At 64.0% G+C, this 16,186-nt stretch overlaps 5 non-coding genes across 5 annotated transcripts; all 5 read left to right on the top strand.

The window, feature by feature from the left end:
• The first annotated feature begins 1,097 nt into the window (after positions 1-1,097).
• LOC142868928 (5S ribosomal RNA) lies at positions 1,098-1,216 on the top strand. Its single transcript, XR_012917787.1, has one exon. It is a non-coding gene; the product is annotated as a 5S ribosomal RNA (ribosomal RNA).
• Positions 1,217-4,734: 3,518 nt separating this feature from the next.
• LOC142868927 (5S ribosomal RNA) lies at positions 4,735-4,853 on the top strand. Its single transcript, XR_012917786.1, has one exon. It is a non-coding gene; the product is annotated as a 5S ribosomal RNA (ribosomal RNA).
• Positions 4,854-8,371: 3,518 nt separating this feature from the next.
• LOC142868926 (5S ribosomal RNA) lies at positions 8,372-8,490 on the top strand. Its single transcript, XR_012917785.1, has one exon. It is a non-coding gene; the product is annotated as a 5S ribosomal RNA (ribosomal RNA).
• Positions 8,491-12,012: 3,522 nt separating this feature from the next.
• On the top strand, positions 12,013-12,131 carry LOC142868925 (5S ribosomal RNA). Its single transcript, XR_012917784.1, has one exon. It is a non-coding gene; the product is annotated as a 5S ribosomal RNA (ribosomal RNA).
• Positions 12,132-15,654: 3,523 nt separating this feature from the next.
• LOC142868924 (5S ribosomal RNA) lies at positions 15,655-15,773 on the top strand. The gene has a single exon (XR_012917783.1). It is a non-coding gene; the product is annotated as a 5S ribosomal RNA (ribosomal RNA).
• The last annotated feature ends 413 nt before the right edge of the window (positions 15,774-16,186 follow it).

Here is a 16,186-nt window from a genome sequence, read left to right as displayed (position 1 = left end):
CTAGCTCGCCACCCACCCACGGGTGAACCTGGTCAGGGTACTTTCTCTCGGGGGCAGACTCTGATCCTGGCGGGCTACCGGTGTTTCTGTTTGCTCGTTTCTTTCTTCCATTTCGGGAAAGGCTTCCTTACTGGGTGTGGAAATCTCCTATGCCTTTCCTCGCCTATTCTGTCAGCTTTAAAATTCTCTTTCAGTTGCCACCCTCACAGATGGATTAGGAAACTCTTTCCGGTGCACTCATTAGTGAAATGACCTCAATGAAGCTGGAATCCAATATCTAATGGCCGATTTTTAGCGAGTCCACACGCCAGGGTGGTCGGGGTCCAATGCAGCCCCGGCCAGGCCCAGGCCCCGGCCCCTTGGACTGGGCCACAGGAGGACACAGAGGAGGGTCCCGGCCCCCCCGGTCGCGTTGCCGGCAGTTCTCCAAGGGCTTGGGCGTTTTCCAGAGGTAGGAGATGGAGGGGACTGATTTCTTCAGCGCCCCACAAACCACGCCACCCCACCCATGGGACACATCCCTAGAGAGAGAGAGAGACGCCCCATACACTCGCTCCCCTCCCCCATGCGCTGTGCCCCAGCCCGGGGCCCGGGGGAATAGGCGGCAGCCCACCCACAGGGTGGGGGGCCCAGCTGAAAGGGGTTGTCGGGGAGGGCGGCCCCTGCCTGGGGTCAAAGGGCGGGCGATCCGCGCGTGCGCAATCGGCGGCGGCGGCGGCGGCGGCGGCGGCGGGGGCGGCCACGAGCTGGGGGTGGGGGGCGGGTAGGTGAAGGAGGCCAGGCGAGGAGAGGAAGGGGGCTGGAAGGTCTCCACCTTGGCGAGTCCAGCCGTGGAGGCGCATCTTGTGTGAGTGTGAGTGTGTGTGTGTGTGTGTGTGTGTGTATAGAGAGACAGCCCCCCACCCCGGCCCACCGCTCCCTGCCCGCCCCGCCCCGCCTGTCACCCCCGTCCCTCGGAGCCCGCCGGACCCGGCCGGTGAACTCAACAGGCCCGGCCCGGCGCGGGTCAGCGCCGGTGCGGGGCCTGGGGCGGGAGGAGGCGGCGGGGAAGCGCAGAGAGGCTCGGCTTCTTGAGCGGGGCAGGGGCGCCCTCCGCCGTCTAGGGCCACACCACCCTGAACGCGCCCGACCTCGTCTGGTCTCGGAAGCTAAGCAGGGTCGGGCCTGGTTAGTACTTGGATGGGAGACCGCCTGGGAATACCGGGTGCCGTAGGCTTCTTCTTTTTTTTTTTTTTTGTTTTGCCTCTTGTTCTGTCCCCTCTCTGGGAGCGAGGCGGCGGCCCGGGGTGGGGGTCACCCCCACCCTCAGCGCCCGCCGCGGTGCCTGGCGCCCCAGCCCGCACCGTGGGGCCTCCTCTTGTCCCAAGCCGCGACACCGCCGTCACGCGGCAGCATGCGTGGCTTCTGGACTGTCAGGTCTCAGACCAAAGGTCTGCTCTGTGGGAACCGACACGCTGGAGGAAACCTTGAGAGTCTGAGAGGGGAGGGAGTTCCAGAAGAAGGCCAGGATGTCATTTGGAGGGAGTATGTGACCAGAACTCGTCCCGTTGCTTTTGGGGTTCTATGGGCTACACGTAGGAATCTTTGGTGGTGGCACCTGATGTTGGGGGATCCGGAGTCGCACCCAGACCTGCTCCACAGGCCTCCTTTTACTTTTCTCTTCGGATTCATTATTTTTAAAAAGTGTCTCTTATCTCTATGATTGCATTTTCTTTTCTCTCTCTTTTCAAGCAGATGATGGGAGTCCAAGTATTAAGGTGACATGTGTTGCCCGTGCCCCCCTCCCCCCTGTGTTCTTATTCATTTACCTCTGATGTCGTTCCAGCGTATTGTGGGGGTACCAATGTTAAGGTCGGGTACGTTGCCCTCTCCCAGCCTCCCCCCTCGGGTCAGAGCCTCAAGTGCGCCCATGCCCCAGTCGGTGCGCACCCACCCCATTCCTAATGGAGGTGTATGCCCATCCCCTCCCCCCACCCGCCCGACACCCACCCGATGAAGGTGATTCCTCTGTGTCCACTTAGGTGTCCATCGGTTCGTACCCATTTGCTGGTGAGCGCGAGCACGTGGTGCTCGTGTGTCCATTCTTGGGCTACCTGGCTTACTGGAACGGGTTCCAGCTCTGGCCAGGAGAACCACGAGAGGTGCCCTCTCACCGCTGCTCCTCCTAGCTGAATAGCACTCCGTGGTGTCCACGCGCCACATTTCATTTACGCACTCGTGGGTCGATGGGCACTCGGGTCGCTTCCAGGTCTTTGCGATTGTGACTTGTGCCCTGACTCTAACCCTAACCCTTACCCAGCCCGTCTCCTCCTCGGCCCCTGCCTGACTGACTCCTTCCCGCCCGGCCTGTCACCTGTCACCGTCCTCTGCCCCTGCCTGACACGCTCCTCCCCGCCCGGGCCGTCACCGTCCTCGGCCCCTGCCTGACGGGGCTCCTCCGTCGCCTGGGCCTTCCAAGGGCTTGGTGTGGACGCTGGTTCCAGGACGCCCTCCCAGGAACCCGGTAGCAGGGCGGCCGCAGCGTCTCGCGCCACCCAACCGTCCGCCGGCCGGCGGCCGTCGCTAAGTGGCCTGCGGGGGACGTGCCCCCACTGTGGGGCGGGCGCCCAGCCTGGTGTCTTCTCCGAGGCCCCGTGGCTGCTTTCACCCCCCCCCGCAAGGGGAGAGCCGCGGAGGTGGGGACCGCCTCCTCGTGGGGACGTACACCCAGCTCTCCACGTCGGATTCCGGGGCTCTCTGTCCTGCCAGAAGGCCCAGCTGGCCTGCGGGTCCTTAGAGTGGCAAAAACATCCGAAAACTGAGATTGAGGGTCCGGTGGTTGTCTGCACTTTTGTGCTGGGCACCCCAGGGAGGCCCGGGGGCTGGCTGGACGACGCGGTCTGCTGGGCAGGGGGGGGGGTTTGGAGGAGCAACTGATGCCCTTTGCACTTTGGGTAGCAAGTGTCTGAGGTGTCTCTGAGCCCTGCGCCATGTCGGGGGTGGGGGGTGGGAGGTCGGTGGGGGTGGAGGAGCAGGAGGAGGAGGAGGAGGAGGTGGGAAGGGCCGTGGCCTGCAGTCGTCTTCCCGGGGTGGCTTCTTCCACAGGCTGCTTGGCCTGGGCTCCCTGCACCTGGGCCTTTGGAGGACTGGCCCTGTGCTTGCCAACGCTTCCCCTGCAGGGACCCAGAGCTGGGAGGTTGCATCTCTCAGCCCTGGGTCGGGCAGAGCCCCAGCGGGCCATGCCCACAACCTCTCTCAGCACGGGTCCCCCAGAAGGCTCCTTTGGGACCAGGATTCTCTTGCGGGTGACTCTTTAAGGTCTGGCCCCTGGATGGAGGGGCACCAGGAGTAGAGGAGCAGGAAGGGGAAGGGGGTGGCCATGCGAGGGGACACTTTCAGGCCAAGTCCCAGCTTCAGCCTGATCCTCCTGGGAACCCCGGGGTGTACGTCACACCTCCTGGTTGTCCCGCTCTGAGACAAGGAGCCGGGCTTCGCATTCCCCCAGCAGCCAGTCGTGGGCTGAGGACACCTGGGGCGTTGGGAACTCCCTGGCTTCTCCTTGGCTTAACATCTGGAGCTGCTTGTGAATCGTGCCGCCACACACACACCCGAGTGCAGGTGTCTTCTGCACAGACTGCGGGCCTCGCTCTTCTGAATGCCGCTAGCTCGCCACCCACCCACGGGTGAACCTGGTCAGGGTACTTTCTCTCGGGGGCAGACTCTGATCCTGGCGGGCTACCGGTGTTTCTGTTTGCTCGTTTCTTTCTTCCATTTCGGGAAAGGCTTCCTTACTGGGTGTGGAAATCTCCTATGCCTTTCCTCGCCTATTCTGTCAGCTTTAAAATTCTCTTTCAGTTGCCACCCTCACAGATGGATTAGGAAACTCTTTCCGGTGCACTCATTAGTGAAATGACCTCAATGAAGCTGGAATCCAATATCTAATGGCCGATTTTTAGCGAGTCCACACGCCAGGGTGGTCGGGGTCCAATGCAGCCCCGGCCAGGCCCAGGCCCCGGCCCCTTGGACTGGGCCACAGGAGGACGCAGAGGAGGGTCCCGGCCCCCCCGGTCGCGTTGCCGGCAGTTCTCCAAGGGCTTGGGCGTTTTCCAGAGGTAGGAGATGGAGGGGACTGATTTCTTCAGCGCCCCACAAACCACGCCACCCCACCCATGGGACACATCCCTAGAGAGAGAGAGAGACGCCCCATACACTCGCTCCCCTCCCCCATGCGCTGTGCCCCAGCCCGGGGCCCGGGGGAATAGGCGGCAGCCCACCCACAGGGTGGGGGGCCCAGCTGAAAGGGGTTGTCGGGGAGGGCGGCCCCTGCCTGGGGTCAAAGGGCGGGCGATCCGCGCGTGCGCAATCGGCGGCGGCGGCGGCGGCGGCGGCGGGGGCGGCCACGAGCTGGGGGTGGGGGGCGGGTAGGTGAAGGAGGCCAGGCGAGGAGAGGAAGGGGGCTGGAAGGTCTCCACCTTGGCGAGTCCAGCCGTGGAGGCGCATCTTGTGTGAGTGTGAGTGTGTGTGTGTGTGTGTGTGTGTGTATAGAGAGACAGCCCCCCACCCCGGCCCACCGCTCCCTGCCCGCCCCGCCCCGCCTGTCACCCCCGTCCCTCGGAGCCCGCCGGACCCGGCCGGTGAACTCAACAGGCCCGGCCCGGCGCGGGTCAGCGCCGGTGCGGGGCCTGGGGCGGGAGGAGGCGGCGGGGAAGCGCAGAGAGGCTCGGCTTCTTGAGCGGGGCAGGGGCGCCCTCCGCCGTCTAGGGCCACACCACCCTGAACGCGCCCGACCTCGTCTGGTCTCGGAAGCTAAGCAGGGTCGGGCCTGGTTAGTACTTGGATGGGAGACCGCCTGGGAATACCGGGTGCCGTAGGCTTCTTCTTTTTTTTTTTTTTTGTTTTGCCTCTTGTTCTGTCCCCTCTCTGGGAGCGAGGCGGCGGCCCGGGGTGGGGGTCACCCCCACCCTCAGCGCCCGCCGCGGTGCCTGGCGCCCCAGCCCGCACCGTGGGGCCTCCTCTTGTCCCAAGCCGCGACACCGCCGTCACGCGGCAGCATGCGTGGCTTCTGGACTGTCAGGTCTCAGACCAAAGGTCTGCTCTGTGGGAACCGACACGCTGGAGGAAACCTTGAGAGTCTGAGAGGGGAGGGAGTTCCAGAAGAAGGCCAGGATGTCATTTGGAGGGAGTATGTGACCAGAACTCGTCCCGTTGCTTTTGGGGTTCTATGGGCTACACGTAGGAATCTTTGGTGGTGGCACCTGATGTTGGGGGATCCGGAGTCGCACCCAGACCTGCTCCACAGGCCTCCTTTTACTTTTCTCTTCGGATTCATTATTTTTAAAAAGTGTCTCTTATCTCTATGATTGCATTTTCTTTTCTCTCTCTTTTCAAGCAGATGATGGGAGTCCAAGTATTAAGGTGACATGTGTTGCCCGTGCCCCCCTCCCCCCTGTGTTCTTATTCATTTACCTCTGATGTCGTTCCAGCGTATTGTGGGGGTACCAATGTTAGGGTCGGGTACGTTGCCCTCTCCCTGCCTCCCCCCTCGGGTCAGAGCCTCAAGTGCGCCCATCCCCCAGTCGGTGCGCACCCACCCCATTCCTAATGGAGGTGTATGCCCATCCCCTCCCCCCACCCGCCCGACACCCACCCGATGAAGGTGATTCCTCTGTGTCCACTTAGGTGTCCATCGGTTCGTACCCATTTGCTGGTGAGCGCGAGCACGTGGTGCTCGTGTGTCCATTCTTGGGCTACCTGGCTTACTGGAACGGGTTCCAGCTCTGGCCAGGAGAACCACGAGAGGTGCCCTCTCACCGCTGCTCCTCCTAGCTGAATAGCACTCCGTGGTGTCCACGCGCCACATTTCATTTACGCACTCGTGGGTCGATGGGCACTCGGGTCGCTTCCAGGTCTTTGCGATTGTGACTTGTGCCCTGACTCTAACCCTAACCCTTACCCAGCCCGTCTCCTCCTCGGCCCCTGCCTGACTGACTCCTTCCCGCCCGGCCTGTCACCTGTCACCGTCCTCTGCCCCTGCCTGACACGCTCCTCCCCGCCCGGGCCGTCACCGTCCTCGGCCCCTGCCTGACGGGGCTCCTCCGTCGCCTGGGCCTTCCAAGGGCTTGGTGTGGACGCTGGTTCCAGGACGCCCTCCCAGGAACCCGGTAGCAGGGCGGCCGCAGCGTCTCGCGCCACCCAACCGTCCGCCGGCCGGCGGCCGTCGCTAAGTGGCCTGCGGGGGACGTGCCCCCACTGTGGGGCGGGCGCCCAGCCTGGTGTCTTCTCCGAGGCCCCGTGGCTGCTTTCACCCCCCCCCGCAAGGGGAGAGCCGCGGAGGTGGGGACCGCCTCCTCGTGGGGACGTACACCCAGCTCTCCACGTCGGATTCCGGGGCTCTCTGTCCTGCCAGAAGGCCCAGCTGGCCTGCGGGTCCTTAGAGTGGCAAAAACATCCGAAAACTGAGATTGAGGGTCCGGTGGTTGTCTGCACTTTTGTGCTGGGCACCCCAGGGAGGCCCGGGGGCTGGCTGGACGACGCGGTCTGCTGGGCAGGGGGGGGGGTTTGGAGGAGCAACTGATGCCCTTTGCACTTTGGGTAGCAAGTGTCTGAGGTGTCTCTGAGCCCTGCGCCATGTCGGGGGTGGGGGGTGGGAGGTCGGTGGGGGTGGAGGAGCAGGAGGAGGAGGAGGAGGAGGTGGGAAGGGCCGTGGCCTGCAGTCGTCTTCCCGGGGTGGCTTCTTCCACAGGCTGCTTGGCCTGGGCTCCCTGCACCTGGGCCTTTGGAGGACTGGCCCTGTGCTTGCCAACGCTTCCCCTGCAGGGACCCAGAGCTGGGAGGTTGCATCTCTCAGCCCTGGGTCGGGCAGAGCCCCAGCGGGCCATGCCCACAACCTCTCTCAGCACGGGTCCCCCAGAAGGCTCCTTTGGGACCAGGATTCTCTTGCGGGTGACTCTTTAAGGTCTGGCCCCTGGATGGAGGGGCACCAGGAGTAGAGGAGCAGGAAGGGGAAGGGGGTGGCCATGCGAGGGGACACTTTCAGGCCAAGTCCCAGCTTCAGCCTGATCCTCCTGGGAACCCCGGGGTGTACGTCACACCTCCTGGTTGTCCCGCTCTGAGACAAGGAGCCGGGCTTCGCATTCCCCCAGCAGCCAGTCGTGGGCTGAGGACACCTGGGGCGTTGGGAACTCCCTGGCTTCTCCTTGGCTTAACATCTGGAGCTGCTTGTGAATCGTGCCGCCACACACACACCCGAGTGCAGGTGTCTTCTGCACAGACTGCGGGCCTCGCTCTTCTGAATGCCGCTAGCTCGCCACCCACCCACGGGTGAACCTGGTCAGGGTACTTTCTCTCGGGGGCAGACTCTGATCCTGGCGGGCTACCGGTGTTTCTGTTTGCTCGTTTCTTTCTTCCATTTCGGGAAAGGCTTCCTTACTGGGTGTGGAAATCTCCTATGCCTTTCCTCGCCTATTCTGTCAGCTTTAAAATTCTCTTTCAGTTGCCACCCTCACAGATGGATTAGGAAACTCTTTCCGGTGCACTCATTAGTGAAATGACCTCAATGAAGCTGGAATCCAATATCTAATGGCCGATTTTTAGCGAGTCCACACGCCAGGGTGGTCGGGGTCCAATGCAGCCCCGGCCAGGCCCAGGCCCCGGCCCCTTGGACTGGGCCACAGGAGGACGCAGAGGAGGGTCCCGGCCCCCCCGGTCGCGTTGCCGGCAGTTCTCCAAGGGCTTGGGCGTTTTCCAGAGGTAGGAGATGGAGGGGACTGATTTCTTCAGCGCCCCACAAACCACGCCACCCCACCCATGGGACACATCCCTAGAGAGAGAGAGAGACGCCCCATACACTCGCTCCCCTCCCCCATGCGCTGTGCCCCAGCCCGGGGCCCGGGGGAATAGGCGGCAGCCCACCCACAGGGTGGGGGGCCCAGCTGAAAGGGGTTGTCGGGGAGGGCGGCCCCTGCCTGGGGTCAAAGGGCGGGCGATCCGCGCGTGCGCAATCGGCGGCGGCGGCGGCGGCGGCGGCGGGGGCGGCCACGAGCTGGGGGTGGGGGGCGGGTAGGTGAAGGAGGCCAGGCGAGGAGAGGAAGGGGGCTGGAAGGTCTCCACCTTGGCGAGTCCAGCCGTGGAGGCGCATCTTGTGTGAGTGTGAGTGTGTGTGTGTGTGTGTGTGTGTGTATAGAGAGACAGCCCCCCACCCCGGCCCACCGCTCCCTGCCCGCCCCGCCCCGCCTGTCACCCCCGTCCCTCGGAGCCCGCCGGACCCGGCCGGTGAACTCAACAGGCCCGGCCCGGCGCGGGTCAGCGCCGGTGCGGGGCCTGGGGCGGGAGGAGGCGGCGGGGAAGCGCAGAGAGGCTCGGCTTCTTGAGCGGGGCAGGGGCGCCCTCCGCCGTCTAGGGCCACACCACCCTGAACGCGCCCGACCTCGTCTGGTCTCGGAAGCTAAGCAGGGTCGGGCCTGGTTAGTACTTGGATGGGAGACCGCCTGGGAATACCGGGTGCCGTAGGCTTCTTCTTTTTTTTTTTTTTTTTTTGTTTTGCCTCTTGTTCTGTCCCCTCTCTGGGAGCGAGGCGGCGGCCCGGGGTGGGGGTCACCCCCACCCTCAGCGCCCGCCGCGGTGCCTGGCGCCCCAGCCCGCACCGTGGGGCCTCCTCTTGTCCCAAGCCGCGACACCGCCGTCACGCGGCAGCATGCGTGGCTTCTGGACTGTCAGGTCTCAGACCAAAGGTCTGCTCTGTGGGAACCGACACGCTGGAGGAAACCTTGAGAGTCTGAGAGGGGAGGGAGTTCCAGAAGAAGGCCAGGATGTCATTTGGAGGGAGTATGTGACCAGAACTCGTCCCGTTGCTTTTGGGGTTCTATGGGCTACACGTAGGAATCTTTGGTGGTGGCACCTGATGTTGGGGGATCCGGAGTCGCACCCAGACCTGCTCCACAGGCCTCCTTTTACTTTTCTCTTCGGATTCATTATTTTTAAAAAGTGTCTCTTATCTCTATGATTGCATTTTCTTTTCTCTCTCTTTTCAAGCAGATGATGGGAGTCCAAGTATTAAGGTGACATGTGTTGCCCGTGCCCCCCTCCCCCCTGTGTTCTTATTCATTTACCTCTGATGTCGTTCCAGCGTATTGTGGGGGTACCAATGTTAGGGTCGGGTACGTTGCCCTCTCCCTGCCTCCCCCCTCGGGTCAGAGCCTCAAGTGCGCCCATCCCCCAGTCGGTGCGCACCCACCCCATTCCTAATGGAGGTGTATGCCCATCCCCTCCCCCCACCCGCCCGACACCCACCCGATGAAGGTGATTCCTCTGTGTCCACTTAGGTGTCCATCGGTTCGTACCCATTTGCTGGTGAGCGCGAGCACGTGGTGCTCGTGTGTCCATTCTTGGGCTACCTGGCTTACTGGAACGGGTTCCAGCTCTGGCCAGGAGAACCACGAGAGGTGCCCTCTCACCGCTGCTCCTCCTAGCTGAATAGCACTCCGTGGTGTCCACGCGCCACATTTCATTTACGCACTCGTGGGTCGATGGGCACTCGGGTCGCTTCCAGGTCTTTGCGATTGTGACTTGTGCCCTGACTCTAACCCTAACCCTTACCCAGCCCGTCTCCTCCTCGGCCCCTGCCTGACTGACTCCTTCCCGCCCGGCCTGTCACCTGTCACCGTCCTCTGCCCCTGCCTGACACGCTCCTCCCCGCCCGGGCCGTCACCGTCCTCGGCCCCTGCCTGACGGGGCTCCTCCGTCGCCTGGGCCTTCCAAGGGCTTGGTGTGGACGCTGGTTCCAGGACGCCCTCCCAGGAACCCGGTAGCAGGGCGGCCGCAGCGTCTCGCGCCACCCAACCGTCCGCCGGCCGGCGGCCGTCGCTAAGTGGCCTGCGGGGGACGTGCCCCCACTGTGGGGCGGGCGCCCAGCCTGGTGTCTTCTCCGAGGCCCCGTGGCTGCTTTCACCCCCCCCCGCAAGGGGAGAGCCGCGGAGGTGGGGACCGCCTCCTCGTGGGGACGTACACCCAGCTCTCCACGTCGGATTCCGGGGCTCTCTGTCCTGCCAGAAGGCCCAGCTGGCCTGCGGGTCCTTAGAGTGGCAAAAACATCCGAAAACTGAGATTGAGGGTCCGGTGGTTGTCTGCACTTTTGTGCTGGGCACCCCAGGGAGGCCCGGGGGCTGGCTGGACGACGCGGTCTGCTGGGCAGGGGGGGGGGTTTGGAGGAGCAACTGATGCCCTTTGCACTTTGGGTAGCAAGTGTCTGAGGTGTCTCTGAGCCCTGCGCCATGTCGGGGGTGGGGGGTGGGAGGTCGGTGGGGGTGGAGGAGCAGGAGGAGGAGGAGGAGGAGGTGGGAAGGGCCGTGGCCTGCAGTCGTCTTCCCGGGGTGGCTTCTTCCACAGGCTGCTTGGCCTGGGCTCCCTGCACCTGGGCCTTTGGAGGACTGGCCCTGTGCTTGCCAACGCTTCCCCTGCAGGGACCCAGAGCTGGGAGGTTGCATCTCTCAGCCCTGGGTCGGGCAGAGCCCCAGCGGGCCATGCCCACAACCTCTCTCAGCACGGGTCCCCCAGAAGGCTCCTTTGGGACCAGGATTCTCTTGCGGGTGACTCTTTAAGGTCTGGCCCCTGGATGGAGGGGCACCAGGAGTAGAGGAGCAGGAAGGGGAAGGGGGTGGCCATGCGAGGGGACACTTTCAGGCCAAGTCCCAGCTTCAGCCTGATCCTCCTGGGAACCCCGGGGTGTACGTCACACCTCCTGGTTGTCCCGCTCTGAGACAAGGAGCCGGGCTTCGCATTCCCCCAGCAGCCAGTCGTGGGCTGAGGACACCTGGGGCGTTGGGAACTCCCTGGCTTCTCCTTGGCTTAACATCTGGAGCTGCTTGTGAATCGTGCCGCCACACACACACCCGAGTGCAGGTGTCTTCTGCACAGACTGCGGGCCTCGCTCTTCTGAATGCCGCTAGCTCGCCACCCACCCACGGGTGAACCTGGTCAGGGTACTTTCTCTCGGGGGCAGACTCTGATCCTGGCGGGCTACCGGTGTTTCTGTTTGCTCGTTTCTTTCTTCCATTTCGGGAAAGGCTTCCTTACTGGGTGTGGAAATCTCCTATGCCTTTCCTCGCCTATTCTGTCAGCTTTAAAATTCTCTTTCAGTTGCCACCCTCACAGATGGATTAGGAAACTCTTTCCGGTGCACTCATTAGTGAAATGACCTCAATGAAGCTGGAATCCAATATCTAATGGCCGATTTTTAGCGAGTCCACACGCCAGGGTGGTCGGGGTCCAATGCAGCCCCGGCCAGGCCCAGGCCCCGGCCCCTTGGACTGGGCCACAGGAGGACACAGAGGAGGGTCCCGGCCCCCCCGGTCGCGTTGCCGGCAGTTCTCCAAGGGCTTGGGCGTTTTCCAGAGGTAGGAGATGGAGGGGACTGATTTCTTCAGCGCCCCACAAACCACGCCACCCCACCCATGGGACACATCCCTAGAGAGAGAGAGAGACGCCCCATACACTCGCTCCCCTCCCCCATGCGCTGTGCCCCAGCCCGGGGCCCGGGGGAATAGGCGGCAGCCCACCCACAGGGTGGGGGGCCCAGCTGAAAGGGGTTGTCGGGGAGGGCGGCCCCTGCCTGGGGTCAAAGGGCGGGCGATCCGCGCGTGCGCAATCGGCGGCGGCGGCGGCGGCGGCGGCGGGGGCGGCCACGAGCTGGGGGTGGGGGGCGGGTAGGTGAAGGAGGCCAGGCGAGGAGAGGAAGGGGGCTGGAAGGTCTCCACCTTGGCGAGTCCAGCCGTGGAGGCGCATCTTGTGTGAGTGTGAGTGTGTGTGTGTGTGTGTGTGTGTGTATAGAGAGACAGCCCCCCACCCCGGCCCACCGCTCCCTGCCCGCCCCGCCCCGCCTGTCACCCCCGTCCCTCGGAGCCCGCCGGACCCGGCCGGTGAACTCAACAGGCCCGGCCCGGCGCGGGTCAGCGCCGGTGCGGGGCCTGGGGCGGGAGGAGGCGGCGGGGAAGCGCAGAGAGGCTCGGCTTCTTGAGCGGGGCAGGGGCGCCCTCCGCCGTCTAGGGCCACACCACCCTGAACGCGCCCGACCTCGTCTGGTCTCGGAAGCTAAGCAGGGTCGGGCCTGGTTAGTACTTGGATGGGAGACCGCCTGGGAATACCGGGTGCCGTAGGCTTCTTCTTTTTTTTTTTTTTTGTTTTGCCTCTTGTTCTGTCCCCTCTCTGGGAGCGAGGCGGCGGCCCGGGGTGGGGGTCACCCCCACCCTCAGCGCCCGCCGCGGTGCCTGGCGCCCCAGCCCGCACCGTGGGGCCTCCTCTTGTCCCAAGCCGCGACACCGCCGTCACGCGGCAGCATGCGTGGCTTCTGGACTGTCAGGTCTCAGACCAAAGGTCTGCTCTGTGGGAACCGACACGCTGGAGGAAACCTTGAGAGTCTGAGAGGGGAGGGAGTTCCAGAAGAAGGCCAGGATGTCATTTGGAGGGAGTATGTGACCAGAACTCGTCCCGTTGCTTTTGGGGTTCTATGGGCTACACGTAGGAATCTTTGGTGGTGGCACCTGATGTTGGGGGATCCGGAGTCGCACCCAGACCTGCTCCACAGGCCTCCTTTTACTTTTCTCTTCGGATTCATTATTTTTAAAAAGTGTCTCTTATCTCTATGATTGCATTTTCTTTTCTCTCTCTTTTCAAGCAGATGATGGGAGTCCAAGTATTAAGGTGACATGTGTTGCCCGTGCCCCCCTCCCCCCTGTGTTCTTATTCATTTACCTCTGATGTCGTTCCAGCGTATTGTGGGGGTACCAATGTTAGGGTCGGGTACGTTGCCCTCTCCCAGCCTCCCCCCTCGGGTCAGAGCCTCAAGTGCGCCCATGCCCCAGTCGGTGCGCACCCACCCCATTCCTAATGGAGGTGTATGCCCATCCCCTCCCCCCACCCGCCCGACACCCACCCGATGAAGGTGATTCCTCTGTGTCCACTTAGGTGTCCATCGGTTCGTACCCATTTGCTGGTGAGCGCGAGCACGTGGTGCTCGTGTGTCCATTCTTGGGCTACCTGGCTTACTGGAACGGGTTCCAGCTCTGGCCAGGAGAACCACGAGAGGTGCCCTCTCACCGCTGCTCCTCCTAGCTGAATAGCACTCCGTGGTGTCCACGCGCCACATTTCATTTACGCACTCGTGGGTCGATGGGCACTCGGGTCGCTTCCAGGTCTTTGCGATTGTGACTTGTGCCCTGACTCTAACCCTAACCCTTACCCAGCCCGTCTCCTCCTCGGCCCCTGCCTGACTGACTCCTTCCCGCCCGGCCTGTCACCTGTCACCGTCCTCTGCCCCTGCCTGACACGCTCCTCCCCGCCCGGGCCGTCACCGTCCTCGGCCCCTGCCTGACGGGGCTCCTCCGTCGCCTGGGCCTTCCAAGGGCTTGGTGTGGACGCTGGTTCCAGGACGCCCTCCCAGGAACCCGGTAGCAGGGCGGCCGCAGCGTCTCGCGCCACCCAACCGTCCGCCGGCCGGCGGCCGTCGCTAAGTGGCCTGCGGGGGACGTGCCCCCACTGTGGGGCGGGCGCCCAGCCTGGTGTCTTCTCCGAGGCCCCGTGGCTGCTTTCACCCCCCCCGCAAGGGGAGAGCCGCGGAGGTGGGGACCGCCTCCTCGTGGGGACGTACACCCAGCTCTCCACGTCGGATTCCGGGGCTCTCTGTCCTGCCAGAAGGCCCAGCTGGCCTGCGGGTCCTTAGAGTGGCAAAAACATCCGAAAACTGAGATTGAGGGTCCGGTGGTTGTCTGCACTTTTGTGCTGGGCACCCCAGGGAGGCCCGGGGGCTGGCTGGACGACGCGGTCTGCTGGGCAGGGGGGGGGGTTTGGAGGAGCAACTGATGCCCTTTGCACTTTGGGTAGCAAGTGTCTGAGGTGTCTCTGAGCCCTGCGCCATGTCGGGGGTGGGGGGTGGGAGGTCGGTGGGGGTGGAGGAGCAGGAGGAGGAGGAGGAGGAGGTGGGAAGGGCCGTGGCCTGCAGTCGTCTTCCCGGGGTGGCTTCTTCCACAGGCTGCTTGGCCTGGGCTCCCTGCACCTGGGCCTTTGGAGGACTGGCCCTGTGCTTGCCAACGCTTCCCCTGCAGGGACCCAGAGCTGGGAGGTTGCATCTCTCAGCCCTGGGTCGGGCAGAGCCCCAGCGGGCCATGCCCACAACCTCTCTCAGCACGGGTCCCCCAGAAGGCTCCTTTGGGACCAGGATTCTCTTGCGGGTGACTCTTTAAGGTCTGGCCCCTGGATGGAGGGGCACCAGGAGTAGAGGAGCAGGAAGGGGAAGGGGGTGGCCATGCGAGGGGACACTTTCAGGCCAAGTCCCAGCTTCAGCCTGATCCTCCTGGGAACCCCGGGGTGTACGTCACACCTCCTGGTTGTCCCGCTCTGAGACAAGGAGCCGGGCTTCGCATTCCCCCAGCAGCCAGTCGTGGGCTGAGGACACCTGGGGCGTTGGGAACTCCCTGGCTTCTCCTTGGCTTAACATCTGGAGCTGCTTGTGAATCGTGCCGCCACACACACACCCGAGTGCAGGTGTCTTCTGCACAGACTGCGGGCCTCGCTCTTCTGAATGCCGCTAGCTCGCCACCCACCCACGGGTGAACCTGGTCAGGGTACTTTCTCTCGGGGGCAGACTCTGATCCTGGCGGGCTACCGGTGTTTCTGTTTGCTCGTTTCTTTCTTCCATTTCGGGAAAGGCTTCCTTACTGGGTGTGGAAATCTCCTATGCCTTTCCTCGCCTATTCTGTCAGCTTTAAAATTCTCTTTCAGTTGCCACCCTCACAGATGGATTAGGAAACTCTTTCCGGTGCACTCATTAGTGAAATGACCTCAATGAAGCTGGAATCCAATATCTAATGGCCGATTTTTAGCGAGTCCACACGCCAGGGTGGTCGGGGTCCAATGCAGCCCCGGCCAGGCCCAGGCCCCGGCCCCTTGGACTGGGCCACAGGAGGACACAGAGGAGGGTCCCGGCCCCCCCGGTCGCGTTGCCGGCAGTTCTCCAAGGGCTTGGGCGTTTTCCAGAGGTAGGAGATGGAGGGGACTGATTTCTTCAGCGCCCCACAAACCACGCCACCCCACCCATGGGACACATCCCTAGAGAGAGAGAGAGACGCCCCATACACTCGCTCCCCTCCCCCATGCGCTGTGCCCCAGCCCGGGGCCCGGGGGAATAGGCGGCAGCCCACCCACAGGGTGGGGGGCCCAGCTGAAAGGGGTTGTCGGGGAGGGCGGCCCCTGCCTGGGGTCAAAGGGCGGGCGATCCGCGCGTGCGCAATCGGCGGCGGCGGCGGCGGCGGCGGCGGCGGCGGGGGCGGCCACGAGCTGGGGGTGGGGGGCGGGTAGGTGAAGGAGGCCAGGCGAGGAGAGGAAGGGGGCTGGAAGGTCTCCACCTTGGCGAGTCCAGCCGTGGAGGCGCATCTTGTGTGAGTGTGAGTGTGTGTGTGTGTGTGTGTGTGTGTATAGAGAGACAGCCCCCCACCCCGGCCCACCGCTCCCTGCCCGCCCCGCCCCGCCTGTCACCCCCGTCCCTCGGAGCCCGCCGGACCCGGCCGGTGAACTCAACAGGCCCGGCCCGGCGCGGGTCAGCGCCGGTGCGGGGCCTGGGGCGGGAGGAGGCGGCGGGGAAGCGCAGAGAGGCTCGGCTTCTTGAGCGGGGCAGGGGCGCCCTCCGCCGTCTAGGGCCACACCACCCTGAACGCGCCCGACCTCGTCTGGTCTCGGAAGCTAAGCAGGGTCGGGCCTGGTTAGTACTTGGATGGGAGACCGCCTGGGAATACCGGGTGCCGTAGGCTTCTTCTTTTTTTTTTTTTTTGTTTTGCCTCTTGTTCTGTCCCCTCTCTGGGAGCGAGGCGGCGGCCCGGGGTGGGGGTCACCCCCACCCTCAGCGCCCGCCGCGGTGCCTGGCGCCCCAGCCCGCACCGTGGGGCCTCCTCTTGTCCCAAGCCGCGACACCGCCGTCACGCGGCAGCATGCGTGGCTTCTGGACTGTCAGGTCTCAGACCAAAGGTCTGCTCTGTGGGAACCGACACGCTGGAGGAAACCTTGAGAGTCTGAGAGGGGAGGGAGTTCCAGAAGAAGGCCAGGATGTCATTTGGAGGGAGTATGTGACCAGAACTCGTCCCGTTGCTTTTGGGGTTCTATGGGCTACACGTAGGAATCTTTGGTGGTGGCACCTGATGTTGGGGGATCCGGAGTCGCACCCAGA

Source organism: Microcebus murinus, unplaced genomic scaffold (genome assembly GCF_040939455.1).
Source record: "Microcebus murinus isolate Inina unplaced genomic scaffold, M.murinus_Inina_mat1.0 scaf048_hap2_Mmur4.0, whole genome shotgun sequence".
NCBI classification, from domain to species: Eukaryota; Metazoa; Chordata; class Mammalia; order Primates; family Cheirogaleidae; genus Microcebus; species Microcebus murinus.
The sequence above is the reverse complement of the archived record's forward strand: the minus strand, read 5'-3'. Positions and strand labels throughout refer to the sequence as shown.